At 45.3% G+C, this 15,927-nt stretch overlaps 1 long non-coding RNA gene across 1 annotated transcript in view; it reads left to right on the top strand.

Moving 5' to 3' along the window:
- Window positions 1-15,927, top strand: part of LOC120604486 (uncharacterized) — a 119,014-nt gene that overhangs the window by 5,329 nt on the left and 97,758 nt on the right. The window contains exon 3 of the long non-coding RNA XR_005653359.1: window positions 10,649-10,929. This is a non-coding gene — a long non-coding RNA (uncharacterized LOC120604486). The remainder of the gene's footprint in view (window positions 1-10,648; window positions 10,930-15,927) is intronic.

Genomic DNA, 15,927 nt, shown 5'->3' with positions numbered 1-15,927 from the left:
AGCCCGTCACTGAAAAAGGCTATATCATCTCCATCTTTGCACCTCTGTCCTTGATCCAGTGTCTGCGCATAGCAGGCCCTCAATACACGAAGAATGAACTAATGTTTTGGCCATTTGCTGTGTGGCATGGGCAGTTCCGACACCTTTTTGGCTCTGTTTCTTCTTTCAAAAATAAGCATATTATGCCCACTCTGCTAACTTCCTTGGGTTGTTGAATCAGATATTCAGCATGATGCATAGCACCTAGTAGGTGCTCAATAAATATTTGCCCTGATGGAAACTGCATGAGGCTCTCACCCCAGAGGAAGGAGCAGTAACAGTGGTTAACTGGCAAGAATGTATTGAGTCAAAGGATCCACGCCTGCCCCTGTGGGTCTGAGGTCGGTTGCCTTTTTCCTAGCTCCCCACTGTAGCTCATGAGTCAGGTTTTCCGCCTCCTGCAATTTCACAGCTCCCTGCCAGCCAAGCTGTTTTGCAGACCCAAGTTGGTAATGACAGATTCTTCTCTCCTGGCCCTCCACTGGTGAAACCGCGGAAAGTATTTCAAACACGCAGCCCCAGGAATGTGCAAGCATCCATTCGCCTGGCTTGGCAGGGGCCAGCAATTTCTCAGCCAGCGCTTGGACCGAGACTTCTGCTGCTCAGGTTTCCCACGAGCTCGTCAGCTCAGTTTTTCAACGGCGTTTATACCTTTTTTCTTCCTTCAGAATATTGATCCTAAAGCAGGTTCTGAATCAAATAAGCCTGGAAGCCTGGTTCTCTCTCTGTTAGAGGCATGGTTTGGGATACAACTCAGGAGAGCTGGCTTTGGCCTGGGGTGGGGAGCTACAGCCCATCAGGGATCCTTGAGCCCAAGCAGCATGAATCAGAGGATTCTCTGCTGAAAGGGATTCCTGAAGGTCTTCCAGATTTTCTGCCTCCGGGAAATTCTGGTTAACTCCTTCCAGGCCTCTGCAACTCTAATTTAAAAATATCCTCCCATGGGATGAAGGGAGAGAGGATGGAAAGACCAATGGGCTCTGTACCTTTGTACACCTAGATGTCCACTGCACATCTGCTCCCCCTTGTTTCATCATCTGTGAAGTGGCAATGATAACACCCACCTCTAGGTTATTGTGAGGTTTAAATGTAGTGTATAAAAGCACCTAATACAATTCCTGCACACAGTAGGTGTGCAATTGTTTCCTCTCTTCCTTGATTCTTGGTCATCGATTCCACTATCTCATCACAAAGATGTTTGGCGAATAAAAGAATGAAGGTGTTTTACACCTAAACACCCTCTGTTTTTGCTAATCCCCTCCTTCTCTCAAGTCAACTGTTCAAAGCCATGGAACAAATATATACTGAGCATCAATTCTCTGCCAAGAGCAGAGCTAGACCTCATGGAGATACTCCGATGCCCAGGCCACAGTCCCTGATGTAAAGAATTTTCTGATGTAGAGAGGAATCAGGCACCACAGGAAAAATGACAGAATAGATAAAATGTTGTTCCCCGGAGTAATATTCACAATGATTTTGCTTAAGGCTTATACGCAGCCACTCATTTTTGTAACAAGCATTTACTGCAGGAGGAGGGCCTGGCCACACCTCAACCCTGGTGAAGGTTCCGGGGCACTTAAAACAAGCCCTTTCCACTTTACATCCCATGTTCTATTTGCTACGAAGTGATATATGAAAGTACTTGGGAAATTAAAGGGCATGCTGTTCCCACTGCCTAGAACACCTTTCCCACCTCCACCAACTGGAAATCACAGGCCCCAGCCCAAAGAAAGTAGGCACCCCTTCTCTGAGGTAACCCTCGACCCCCTGAGGCATATTTAGCTGCTCCCTCTCTGGGCCCTTCAGCAGATTGGTCATAACGGGGGTACTGCCCCACCACACTACTCTGTGATGGCCTGTTTCCATGTCTGCCTTTGAGGAGACAGTACACAAAAGTTGGGTTCTGAAAGAGAAAATTTGGTGCCTAGGTCAGGTTCCCTAAAAGCAGAGCCTGAGATGAGATTTAGATACATGGGGTTAATTGCGGGGAGTGTGGGGGGGTTGTTCTCAGGAGTACTTAGGGAGGGAAGGAGTTTGAGGCAGCAAGGACGTGGTCTCAGCTGGAGTCCAGCCTCAGCCTGATCCACAGGGAGTGCTGGGTGGGAACTGTACCTTAGAGCATGACCCCTGATCCCTTTCAGTCAAGGGGGCCAGCCTCTGTACCCTTCAGTCACCTAGTCTGACATCAGAGGGCAGGCAGGGGTAGCCTCCTTTTTGGCCAAAGGCAGACCTCTGCAGAAGAGGGTGGTTGTGAGCTGCAGCTGCCAGTGCGCAAGCAATGAGGCACAGGTGGGGCAAGGAAGGGTCAGAAGGGGCATTCAGGTCTCCACCAGATCTTTTCCCCGATGGTATATATATTCTATGAATTTGTCATCCATCTTTCTGTCTTTTGCTAAAGGGACTCACAGGCAGTGACAAAGGAACTCAGCAGAAACTGCACACCTATGGGTGGGGGCAGGGCCAGTATCCTTTAGGGCCTTGGGGATGGGGAGGGGCCTGAGAGGGCCGAGAGGAGAGGAAGGAGCCAGCTGATTTTTATGCACTGGTGGACCTGACCTTCACGGCCATACCCAGGCCCAGGGAATCTTTCCATCCTCTGAGCACCTTCTACACTTGACCGCAGACCAAGCGGGCTGCGAGGACTTGCTTTGCCTCCCTGGGCCCATTGTGAATTCTTAAAGCGAGGGCTTCATCTTATTTTGATTTTCCAAGTGCTTATCTGAGTGTCTTGACATTTAATTATGTGACCGATAAATATTATTGAGTTAATAAAATAGTAGATTCCTTAATTTTTCCGTGAGGTGGCCAAGATCCCTCTGATGTTACCCTTTTGGCCAAGGCTGTGCTTGTGTTCAGGCAGGGCCCGGGCTGCACTCGTTCTTCCCACCCCGGCACCTCAGCCCCAGTCAGGGCTAAAGCCTCCGCTTGGCCTCACACCAATCCTGTTTGGCAGCCTCAGGCAAGGGTGGCCAGTGGGACACGGCAAGGACGGAGAGCTCCCGCTGGCCTGGTGCATCGACTCCTTGGCCTTAATTTATATGAAATGTGACTCCATCACTCAAAGCCTGCGCCTGGCCTTGGTCGGTGCAGGTAATGATGATATAGGCTCATTTATGCAAGATTATCCTTTTATCACATTTCCAGACTCATTTATGAGGCTCATGTTTCCCCCCGAGGGCATCATCAAGCAAGTTAAGTTGTACTATTTCCCTCCCGCAGCGAACTGGCGGGAGCCTCCCTCGTTGACGGATGAGGCCCGCTGCCTTTGCCAAATAGGGTCGGCGTGATGGATCTTTTACTTGTGAATATTATAGCTGGAAATTAGCATGTTTATTGAGGTAGAATGTGTTTGTTTACATTCCACTACCCATGGCATTACCTCTTATGACCTTACTTATTTAGTTGAGGATAAGCACAAATGATCCGCATTTTGGCACCCACAAAAAATTAATGAACTTCCAGATATAGCATTCAGCCTTAAGTAAATACACCAGCAAGGTGTCTGGGGGCAGAGGAGCTGGAAAGGCTCTGGAGCTTTGAGGGGTGAGCAAGGTGAGCTGCTTGATACTTTGATCTGACCTGGAAGGAGCAGGAGGTCGTGGGGCTGTGGAGTCAGACCTGCCGTGTGGGGCCCATTCCCAGCCTGTTTGTTGAGTGGGGGTGACTTCTGTTGATGGAGGAAGGAGAAGAGAGGGAGAAAACCAGGTTTGTGAGCCATTTCCCCAGGGATTTTCCTGGACTACCTCTGTGTCTTGATGCAGGAGTGAGAAGGATGGCCCAAGTTTGTAGCCTAAGGGTAGGGAGGGAGGATGCTTGGGCAAGGATGATGAAAATCCAGATAAGTGATGATGGGACCTGGGAGACCAGGTTATCACCTAGAGCCTGTTTCTCTTCTAATACTGTCATCTGTAGCAGCTTTGAAAACCAGATTCTCTCTCCATCCCCAGTTTGTGAATAGGCCACACCATCTGGGATGCAAACACTCACTAACTCAACATGCTCTTGTGTTAGAAGAAGAATCTGAGGTTCAGAGAAGTAGAAGGACTTGACCAAGGTCTTGGAGGTAGAAGGAAACCAGAACCCTAGTTCTTAACACCCCTGTGGCCTTCCTGAGGCTTTACACCTGAGGTCTGCCTTATAGGAAATTGCAGAGTATGTATTTAGGATGTTGCTTCAGGGACCCAGGAAAGCTTTGCCTCCTGTGCCTGACCAGCAGAGGCCTGCATTTCCACTCTTAAAATGAGATATCTTTGTAGTTAATCCCCTTTCAAGAGCAGAGCCCCTGAAAGGGGCCTAGTTCTTGGTCACTGCTACCTCAGGATGTAGAAGTGATGTGAGAGAGACTGAGGGAAGCAGGAGAGTTCAAGGTTGAGGTTCAAAACCCCCAGAATAGTATGACTGAGATACCTAGGAACAAACTTTTCCTTCTGCATAAATTTTTCCAAGTGAGCAAATGCAGTCTCATTGTCCCCAACCCCAAATGTCTGAACATAAAGAAGAGAGGGCATGCTATCTGGAAATCAGAATCGGATAGACCTGGGTTCTAATTCTAGGTCTATTCTTTCCTAGTTCTGTGACCTTTGTGACCTTAGAAAAGTCACTTAATCCTTGTGAAATTATAACACCCACCTGTCAGTGTCACTGTAAGATTAAAAGAAGAACGGTATCTAATGTCCTTAGCACATATATAGCGCTTGGTAGCTGTGCATAAATTAGTGCTCATTGGTATTACTGTGTTTCATTCCCAGTGAGATGCTGCAATTTACTGGCTTCCCAATAAGTGAGAATTGATAGAGGGGACTGAAAAAGACAGAGGGAAAGAGAGACTGATTCCCTCTACCTACTCCATCCTTTTCCCCTTTTTGGGTTCTGATGTGGACCTGGGGTCCCTTCCGATGGAGGCTGCGGAGTTCTCATGATGTGGAATGGGACAGAGCGAGGTGCCAGACTGGATTTTGGTCCATTTCAACCATAAATCTCTGGTGGGTGGGTTGGGGGGCGATGCGCAGTTCTGGGGATGCTTAGTGGTTCCAGACCTCAGTCTCCTCATCTGTGAAGTGGGGCCAGCTTCTCTGGGACTTAGGGAAGCAGCAGGTCCACAACCAATTTGTCTCTGAATCACCAGTGTCCAGCACAGTGTCAAGCATGCAAGAGATGTTCACTCCTGGCTAGGTGATGGGCAAATAGACTAGATGCTGTACATCAGGTTCAAAAAACTTTTTCTGGAATGGGCCAGATAGTAAATATTTTAAGTTTTGTGAGCCATACAATCTCTGTTGCAACTACTCAATTCTGCCCCTGTAGTATAAAAGCAGCCCTAGACAAGGTATAAATAAATGAACGTGTCTGTGGTCCAATAAGACTTTTTTATAAAATTAGCCTGGATTTGGCCTTTGGCCACAGCTCTTCACCTCTGTGTTGTGAGGCCATGACCATCTTTGGACTCAAATCCCAGCATCTTCATTCTTTAGCTGTGCAACCTTAGACAAATGACTTACCCTCTCTGACCCTCCATTACCTTCTCTATAAAATGAAGGACAATGGCTCGTTCTTTTTTGGTATCCCTGTCACCTTGCCTGTAGGACTGGGCTCAGAGAAGGAGCTCAGTAAAGACTTGCAGATTGGCTCAAAAAATGGTCTCTGGCAATAACAATTCCTGGTGAGTGGAGTGTGCTTTTTGATTTACAGTGCATTTCACATGCATCTCATTTCCTCACCCCATTCCCTATAGAATGAGTTTGGTATTATTATACGTACTTTACAGATGAGAAAAAACAAAGTCCGGAGAGACTTAGAGACTTTCCAAAGGTAACTGTCTTAGTCCATTTGGGGCTGCTGGAACAAAATACCACAGATGGTGTGGCTTATAAACAACAGAAATCCATTTCTCACAGATCTGAAGGCTAGAAAGTCCAAGATCAAAGTGCTGGCAGGTTAGGTGTCTGGTGAGAGCTCACTTCCTCACAGATGGCTGTCTTCTTACTGTAACCTCACAAGGGTGGAAGGGGCAATGGAGCTCTCTGAGGCTTCTTTCATAAGGGCACTAATCCTATTTAGGGGGCTCTTCTCTCATGACTTAATCACCTCCCAAAGGCCCTACCTCCTAATATCAAAACATTAGGCTCTAGGATTTCAACATATGAATTTCTGGGGACACAAACATTCAATCTATAGCAGTCATACAATCAGTACAGGAGAGAACAGGGATTAAAACCAGATATTTCAGCAGTGTATCTTTGCGTTTTCCACTACACCAGAGCTGTCATAAATAAAACTCCTCCCAAGTCTGTCGACCTTGCTATGGGCAGTCAACAAATTGACTGGCTCTGAAGGCACTTGGAAAGTACGTAGATCAGGGGCCTGATTTCTCTGTGAGAAGAGGCTACTTCTTATCGCCTTGAGTTTTGCGACTTACAGGTTAAAAATATGGGGATCTTGGCTCCATAGTGAAGACCTTTAACTAGGTGAGCAGATTTTGGCTAGAGTCGGGATGAGGGTGGGGGGTGACATTGCTGCAGGCTGAGAGAGGGGTCTCTCCAGGTACAGAAAAAGGATGGGCAGGCAGTTTGGACCAGCTCAGAGATCAAGCTTTTAATATCCTGATGCAGCAGGAAAACCTGTGTCAGGGATTCCATTTGGCAACGAGGAACCATGACCCCAAAAGGTAAGGCTTAACAAAACAAACATACAGACAAACAAACAAATAACCCCACCACTCCCAACAAAAACCCAAGCACACGAGAAGAGGCCAGGTTTTTGCTTGTGTACTGTGGAATCCAGGGTGGTCAGAGCTGGGGCAACAACTCCAAGATGTCATCCAAGGCTCTGGCATTTCCTATCTTTCTGCTTGGCCAAGTGGCTCTGCAAGTGCCTTCCACCTTTAAGGTTACCTCATGGTCACAGGATGGCCAGTGGAGCTCTAACCATCATGCTCACATCCTGTTTGAGAGAAAGAAGTTAAGGGGAAGGATGGAAGGAGTGTCTCTTGGCTGAATCAGCTCCCTTTCAAAGACGACTTCTTGGGAACCCACACCAAGAAAGGAACGATGTTTGCTTTCACCTCATTGACCAGAATTGGTCATGGGGCGAGCCCTATCTATTAGGGAGGTTGGGGGATGTGGACATTGCTACCCCAATCAGGGCCGTGCTAGTCAGGAAAGAGGAGAGAATGGATATAGGGTGGGCCAACCTCAGTCTCTTTATCTGCCTTCCCCCTTTGCCAGGTGAGTAAACCAAGGCCCAGGGAACGAAGCAAGTTGCCCAAGACTGCACAGAAAGTTAGGGTCATACCTGAGACCAGACCTTGAAATTTCTGACTCTAAGAAAGACGCTCCTTCAGCTGTCTATATTGCTTCATTCCTGTTCACAAATAAGAATGTTATGATTATTTATTAAGCATTAATTATGTGCGTGCCCGGTACTATGCTAAAGTCTTTTGAGGCTTGTCCCATTTAATCTGGTACCAACCATTTGAGGTAGATGTTACTATTATTCCCATTTTACAGAGGGAGAAGCCAAGGCTCAGCTAAATGAGGTGACTGCTCCAGGTCACAGAGCTTGTAAGTGTCAGAGTGGGCTGGAAACCCAGGTTCCCGACCCAGCCTGTGAGCAAGTAATTCAGTGCATGTGATTAAAAGGACCCAAGGACATCCCAGTAAGCTATTGTGTCAAGGTAGGTCTCTTGGTGACCCTGTACTATCAAGAATGCCTGTATACCAACCCAATAGTCAGGCAGCAAGCCTTGCACAGACTGAGGGGGCTCCCAGCTCCCCACCCACCTGGCCAACCTCCCTCTCTGCGGCTCCTCATTCCAGCCAATTACTCCTAATGGAGTGATATGAAATGTAACTAACTTGGGGAAATATCTGTATACTTTAATTAAATCAGTTCGCAATTAGCCATCTGAGTAATGAGGCTAAGGTGTTTATCTCCCTGTGAGCCAGTGGGCCAGGGGAGCCACAGGCAGAGGGATTTTGTGCAAATAGCATGGTCCTAGTGACAAACTCCTCAAGAGTATGAAGGCAGGTGCTGGAAGTCCCAAGAGAGGATATGGCCCAAATTAACTATAATTAAATAAATACAGCACTTTGGAGAAGAGCTACTAATCTGTGGGACTAAATTTTTAATGGCTACAGCCTGTTTTTCTTATTAAAGGAATACCAGGGTCTTTAATCCAAACACTTCATGGGAAAGAGCTAAAAATTACATGTGTCCACTGTGTGACCCTGAGGTCTCCAGACATGGTAAATGCCTGCCTGGCTGGGCAGGTTGGCCGCTGTCCAGCGAGGGGCTCCTTACAGGCCTCCGGCTGGCAGGACTGGGACCAGGTAAGGTGGGTGAGGCATTTAAGTAAGATGCAGAATTTAAATGAGCACCAAAATACTCAGCAATCAAATAATATTTTATGCAATATATTTTTAAAATTAAAATTAATGCAAAAAATTGTTGATAAAATTTCAATATTTTAAAGAAAGACAGAGTCAGTAACAATGCCATATGGTACTGAGCTGTACTGGAGTCTGAATCAAAAGGAAAAATCAATAATACTGATCTTGTCGCCATTTACAATTCTGATATCTTGTTCATCATGGATTTTTTTTCGGCATTAATTTTTATTTTTGAAAAATTGCATGAAAATATTATGTATCTTGATTACTGTGTTTTTTGGTGCCCCTTTAAATTGTGTTCTCATAGGTGAGTACCTCACTTTCCTAACCCCCATTCTGGCCCTGCTGGCTTAGGTTGCCTCTTAGAGTTTGTGTCTCTTGGTAAAGTGACCATTCTGTGTGCTCCTCCAGGACCCAGCTGGGTCCTTAGGGTCTCTAAGTGGCAGACTCTGTGGTGGCTGAGATGGGGGGTAGCACTTGGAACCTTAGACCATTAAAGCAGAGAGCAGTCTCATAATTGCTCCAGCAAGACACAGAGACCAGAAGCAACTGACCTGAGGTCACACAGTAGGTTTGTGGCAGAGCTAGAGCAGGAGCTGGGTTGCCTTGATTCCCTACAAGGCTATTACTCATCAGAGGAGAGAAGGGTTTCAGATGACCCAATGTGAAAGCCAAAGCAGAGCTGCCCTATGAGAGGGAAGGCCCGTGGTGGATGGTATTGACTGGCTGACCTAGTCCCCACACACAGCCCCCTTCTCTCTTCCAGCGACTGGTATAGAGGTGGCCATATGAGCCAGTTCTGGCCATTAAGACATAGCAAAAGTCATTGGGTGGGCCTTATGGGGACAGACTCAGCTGATGTCTCTTTGGCCTATGTGTCTGTTCCTCTTCTCCTTTTGTGTCTTGAAGTTGCCCTCTGTGCCTGGAGGTGGGCAGCTGTTTCATGACCTTGAGGACAAGAGCACTAAGGATAGTAGAACAGAAAGAGAAGAGGAGCCTGGGCTCCAAGCGCCTCTTTAACCCTCTGTTCCAGCCCTGGGTGCCTACTCCTCACCTTTTTCAGTGAGTTAAATTAATGCTCTTTACTCAAGCCATGATTATCTGGATTTTCTGACACTCAGATCTTGAATGCAACCCTAGTAGCTCTGTCACTCATGGTGACAAGAGCCGCTTTAGGTGAGATTCATTTGATATTCACATGGCTCACTCCCTGCTTCATTCAGGTCTTTACTCCTCAGAGAAACATTTCCCAACCACCTTGTCTAAAACAGCAGCTCCCATCATTCTTTATTCCTTTTATCCTTCATCATTTTTATGGCCCTTATCAATTACTACATGACACTAGGTTATATAAGTATTTGTTTGTTATTTGCTTTCTCCACTGGGATTAGTTCCATGTGGCCAGGGCTCTTCTGTCTTGTTTCATGGCTATCTCCCCAGTGTCTTGAGCAGTGGTTGGCATACAGGAGTTCCTCAATAAACATTGTTGAATGAATGGACATACTCTGAACCAGTCAGATCCTGAGCCTTTGCTCCTACCTCTGACACTTGGTCTCTGGAATTAGGATTTCTGCTTCCTCTCAGTACCCAATTGGAAATTCCCATTATTGACCCCTGTGCTCCCACCAAAGAACACCACTGGATACCCCAGACCCCAACCATCTTACCCTAGGGCTCTGCCACTACCAGTCCTGTCTCGCCACATACCCACCCCATGCCATGCCCAGTGATGGGTAGGCTCCCTCTGCCTGGGACATCCTTCACCATCTTCTTTATCCTCATTTTCAATGTCATCATCCTTGTGGGATCTCAGGCAGTCATGACACTGTGTGAGAACTCCCTGGCTCTCCCATTGACAATACATCAAAAGCCATTACCTCCTGGTTCTGATTTCCAAGATGGAGCCTGCCTCTAAGAAAACAAAATGAATAGGTTTGGTGTGCCAGACTCCATTAACTGGCTACCCGAACTAATCAACAGCAAGACTTCAAGGAAATTGCTGGAGCAAATTGAGAAGCCAGATTATTCGGGTCTCTTGATTAAGATTGGAAGAATAATTGTTTGAGGGTTCCATTTAATAAGCTTTGTTTATTAACTTCTGATTTTATTCTGATATTTCTGCCTTAATTGTAGGGGGTATGGCCACACCAAAATGAATAGTTTTGATATTGTTGCTGATAGGGACCTCAGAGCTCCTCTACTTGAATCCTTTTGTTTTATAGATGGAGAAAATGAAGCCCAGATGGGGAAAAGATGTTCCCCGAGACCCCCAGGGATTAGAGGCTCCCAATCAAAGTGTTTCTACTTTTGAGAAAAACAACAAGAGGTTCAGGGAGTCTCAGAGAGCATCCTGACATGGGCCACTGGTGTGTCCTGAAGGGGCCTGAAGAACAAAAACTTCTCAGCAGTTAAGAAAATACGTGGACAAATATTATGGGAGGAGGCAGCATATCATTGTCGCCAAGCGCCGGAGTCTTTCTTACAAGATAAAAATGGCTGCCATGTAGGTACCCCTTTCTGCCAAGGACCCATCTTTACCTTGTAGTTACTGAGAATGTCATGGAGCTAGTGCATTACAGAGAATCACCGCATGTGAAGGACAGTGCAGAGAACCTTTTATGAGACCTAGAGAGGTAATTGCTTAGTTTTCTAGCAACTAGGACTAGAGTCCGGGCGTCTAGAGTGCCTGGTTAGGATGCTGTTCCCCACTTCACACTGCCCAGTCCAGCTCACAGAACTGGGATGTCAATCTGAGAGGCAGCGAGGGCAGACTCAGAGGCCATCCTTGCAGATGCCCTCTTGTTCCCCAAAGGGGAATCAAGGAACAAGGTGTTCAACCTACAGAGAGTGAGTTGGGGTACCAGAAGAGGCAGGAAGACTCATGGCTGGCTGTGGTCAGGGAGTTTCCTCACGCAGAAGGGAAGACTCTATACCCGAAGAAAGAGCAGAATTTAGTGGGCAGAGGTATATTTCTTTTTTACCAATGACCCTGAGGTATATGAGTGACCAGTGTGCATGAGAGGTGTTCAAAGGAAATTCACTCATTCTACAATTTTTGGGAGCCCTTATTATGTGCCACATTTCTTATATATGCTATTTGTTTGAATTCTCACAACCTTATGAAGGAGACAGTAGTTTTACTTCCACTTAGCAGTTAGAGAAAGAGGCGCAGAGAATTTAAGTTGCCCAGGTTCACACGGGAAGTGGTAGAGAAATAATTTGAATCCAGAAGTGGATGTCTCCGTCCACTACGGGGCATGCAAATTACTTATAATTGGAGCCCTAGGAATGGACTTTCATGGATAGGTTTGTGGGTGGGTTCACAAGCAAAGGGGGTTCAGGGTACCAAAGACACCCCGGGGCCCCATCAGAAGTGGACACTGGCTTCCTCGTTCATGTGAAAGCCCTTCCAATGTTCACAGAAAGCTGCCTGACCCCTCTAATCATTCATGCATTCATTCTTTTGACAAATGCGACCAACGCCTTCTCTTCTATCAGGTGCTGTAGTAGATACTGGGGATAAAAAGTAAAAGGAAACCTTTCCTCAGAGTTATCCCCCAGGGACTAGATCTGCCCTGTTTCCTTCTGCAGCTCAAACATTACTCATATCAAATGACTGCATTATCCTGATGACCTTGGTCACTCATCTCGTTATCCTGATGACCTTGGTCACCCATCCCAGTGTCCTCAGTGGGTTTAACACCATCACCATCTTAAGCGCACACTTGCATCAATACCATCTAAGCTGGCATTCATTCTTTTAGCAGTCATACCTTACCTTTATTGAGGAATACTGATTCCTCAATACGGGTGATTAAAACCTCAGGAATTTCAAACAAGATCCCACTGTCAAGCCAAGTATCCCCCATCTTATATGCTCAGCTAACTGAACATAAATGGGTAACTTTACATTTTTTTTGTCTGCTAAATTTTACTTTATTTCATTCATCCTATTTTTTGTAGCCTATATTTTGCAATCTCCATTTTGTCATTCAAGTGCTTGTGCGATGCCTGGAAATGCAGAAAGTCTGCTTTGGAAGTTTTCATTCAAGGCAGTGAAATGCAGCCTAGAATAGAAATAAAACTGGGTCCTACAGCATTTCCCCAGTAATCTCCTTCCAATCAATTACTCCATATTATTTGTGTGGAGTTGATGTGAATCTGCATAGCTAAACTCTCGTCTTGCCTATTTTGTTCACAAAGGCTTAGAAGAGAGACTTACAAAATGCTTTGCGAAATCAAAATGTGTTATGTCTACAGTATTCCATCAGAAGGAAAACCAGGTGAATTTGGCATGACTTTTCTTAGCGAATCTGCTAATTCCTAGCAGTCACCATTTCATCTTTTTCTAACTGCTTATAAACTATCAGTCACAAAAGAAAGTTCTACAAAGGAAAGCAACAACTTTGGAGGTCAAGAATTTCATGATTCCATTTCAGCAGGAGACCCAGCTTCTCACACAGCAGACATGGAAGAAAGTAGCACAGGAAGCTGCATCGGGGAGGGTATGCTAGGAACAAAACCAGGAGAGGTTTTCTGTGAGAGAATGATTTAAAAACAGAATCTGGAAAAGATAGTAAAACAGAGTGAGCTTGAATGTTTGGTCTCACCTCCAGACTGAGGCCATAGGAGAGAATGGCCTCTCCAGTACTGCTATGGCTGAAGTATGCAGTCTTTTACTAGAGGCAGGTTATACACGAGAAGACATAGCACTGTACTGGTTCTTCTGGAGCTAAAGGTACAAGAGGGAACATGACACCAGCTGGAGCTGTGGGGCAGAAGCACCTGGAGTTACTGAAAAGGGCTGGCTTTTTAATACAGGTGTGTCCCCTAAGTCCTGGTTAATTGTCACGGAGGCAACCAGCCTGCAAATCTCACTACAGCCACCAGAGGCAGTATTTGCCATAATTGATAGAGGCTGAGTTTTCCAAAACATGTCACCTGGTGGCTGCTATTGGAATCACAGGTCCAATTAAGGATAAGGATTGGCGAGGATATCAATGTATAAGATAAATCATTCGATTTGCAGGAGAGCATGCCAACTTACTTTAGTGTTTGTAAGTCACAGTAGCCAAAAACAATCCTAGGCAGTGAGAAGACCACTTGGAGGGGGAACCAAGAAAAAAGACCAAAGGAAAGAAATTTGATAGGAGTATTTGTATGTTGGAAATGACAAGATAGAATATGAGAGGGAGAAATTTAGAAGGAAATGAAAATGAATCAATTTAATGAGACTGGAGGAGTTACTGATCTATGCCATAGACCCCAGCTAATCCTGACTTTCGGGGTCTCTCTCACTTTAGCACTTAATTTAAGTCAGTAAGGCTGTCTGTATTGAATACAGAACTGCTTCTTGAGAGATGCCTACTCCTGAACAATCAAAAGGAGCTATTCTCACCTCTTAAGCTGCCCAGAGAGTTTGTCCCCTGAATTCTGTGACACGCTTGGGGTCTTGGGGAAGATATCTTCCTACCTCATACATTCTCTTCTTTTTCTTTAATTTTTAACTGTGATAAAATACACATAACAAAAATATACTTTAACCATTTTTTAAGTATACATCTCAGTAGTATTAAGTACATTCACATTTTTGTGTAACCATCACCATCATCCATCTCCACAAATCTTTTCATCTTCCCAAACTGAAACTTAGTACTTTTAAACACTAACTCCCCATTCCCCCTTCTTTTAGCCTCTGGCAAGCACCATTCTACTTTCTGTCTCTATGAATTTGACTACTCTTAGGTACCTCATTTAAGTGTAATCATACAGTATTTGCCTTTTTGTGACTGGCTTATTTCGCTCAGCATAATGTCCACAAGATTCATCCATATTGTAGCATGTGTCAGAATTTCCTTCCTTTTTAAAGCTGAATAATATTCCATCCTATGTATATACCACATTTTGTTTATCTATTCATCCCCCGATGGACAGTTGGCTGGCTTCTACCCACATCTTGGCTGTTGTAAGTAATGGTGCCATGAACATAGGTGGGCCGATATCTGTTTGAGTCCCTGCTTTAATTTCTTTTAGGTATATACCCAGAAGTGAATTTGCTGGATCATATGGTAATTGTATTTTTAATTTTTGAGGAACTGCCATACTGTTTCCATAGCTACCTCATGAATTCTCGTGAGGAAATGTACCTCTACTTAAGCCAAACACAAAGTCCTCCAAGGAATGAGAATTGCAGAGTTCCTGAAATAGAACTCCATCTCCAGGTGGAAAGGAAGGACTTGTATTTTCCCAAGTTCACCTGTTTTTTTCTCTCCCTATTAACCCCTACCCTGCACACAAATAGCACCTGTATATTTAAGCCAAATTTGAAATCCACCAAGGCTGAAGCAGAGAAGAACCCTGACTTCTTTGGCAGGATTGGAGGACATGGAGGCCCAGAGAGTGAATTGAGAGAATCAAACCTAAATGTTAAAGGAAAGACTCACAAAACCATTATCTCCTGCTACCCTCATAGCCCCTGCCTTGCTGGAGAGAGGACAGCTCTTCTTGGAGCAAAAAGAGGTTCCTAATGGAACCCATTCCTGCTATTACTTAATGTCATTTGCAGAGGTCAACCTGGCACTGGAAAAAGTGCAGCGTTGAACTCAGAGAGAGCTGGGTTTAAATCCCTTCTCTGCTGCTTCCTGGTCATATAACCTTGAACATGTTCTTCAATTTCTTTGAGACTCATTTCATAGTCCACAAGACCAGTGATGATTTTGTAGACATTTTCACTGTTGTTTGTAAAGATGACAGGACATGGAAGATGTATAAAGTCAAGCATAGCCTCCAGAATGGAGGGGTTCCATGGATATTCCCTTTCTCAGTTATTGGCTTTGATCATGTTTCTCCAGAGTTCTCATCTCTCCAGACTGCCAGGGCCAGTCTTCAGGGGTTGTTCTCACCAGTAGTGGCTCCACCTTTGATTATTTTCAGTTGGGTTTTCGGACCCTGAGTAGCTCAGATGCATCTTTCTTGGTCCTCCCAAATCAATGCCTGGGGAGGGGACACAAAACCACACCCCCTAATGCAGCTAATTCCAAGGCCAGGCAAGTGCTCTTTGCTCCACTATCTGCTCTGGCTATGCACTCTCTGTGAGGGGAGGTTGACCAGCCCAGGTGAGCACCATCAGCCCGGCCCCTGACTTGTCTGGCTTTTGTTAGATTGTGTTACAACCTTAACGTTACTTAACTGAAGAGGACTTTAGGATGTGTGTGTGTGTGTGTGTGTGTTTGTATGTGTGTGTGTGTGTCTGTGCGTGTGTTAATAGCAATTTGTAATAGATGCCTTTGGCGTCCACACATTCAATAACAACCCCCCCATACACAAAAAGAAGGGGGAGGGGCATCATTTTTATGGGAGATAACATAACTGCTTGCAATTTGGCTATTCATTGTATCTTTGGCATTTTATGTACTGCATTAGCGGAGGCAATTTCATGCATATGGATATAATGCATTAAGTGGAGGCATTTAAATATAGTGAAACTAATTTTATGATGATT

This window comes from Pteropus medius, unplaced genomic scaffold (genome assembly GCF_902729225.1).
Source record: "Pteropus medius unplaced genomic scaffold, Ma_sr-lr_union100, whole genome shotgun sequence".
NCBI lineage: Eukaryota > Metazoa > Chordata > Mammalia > Chiroptera > Pteropodidae > Pteropus > Pteropus medius.
The sequence above is the reverse complement of the archived record's forward strand: the minus strand, read 5'-3'. Positions and strand labels throughout refer to the sequence as shown.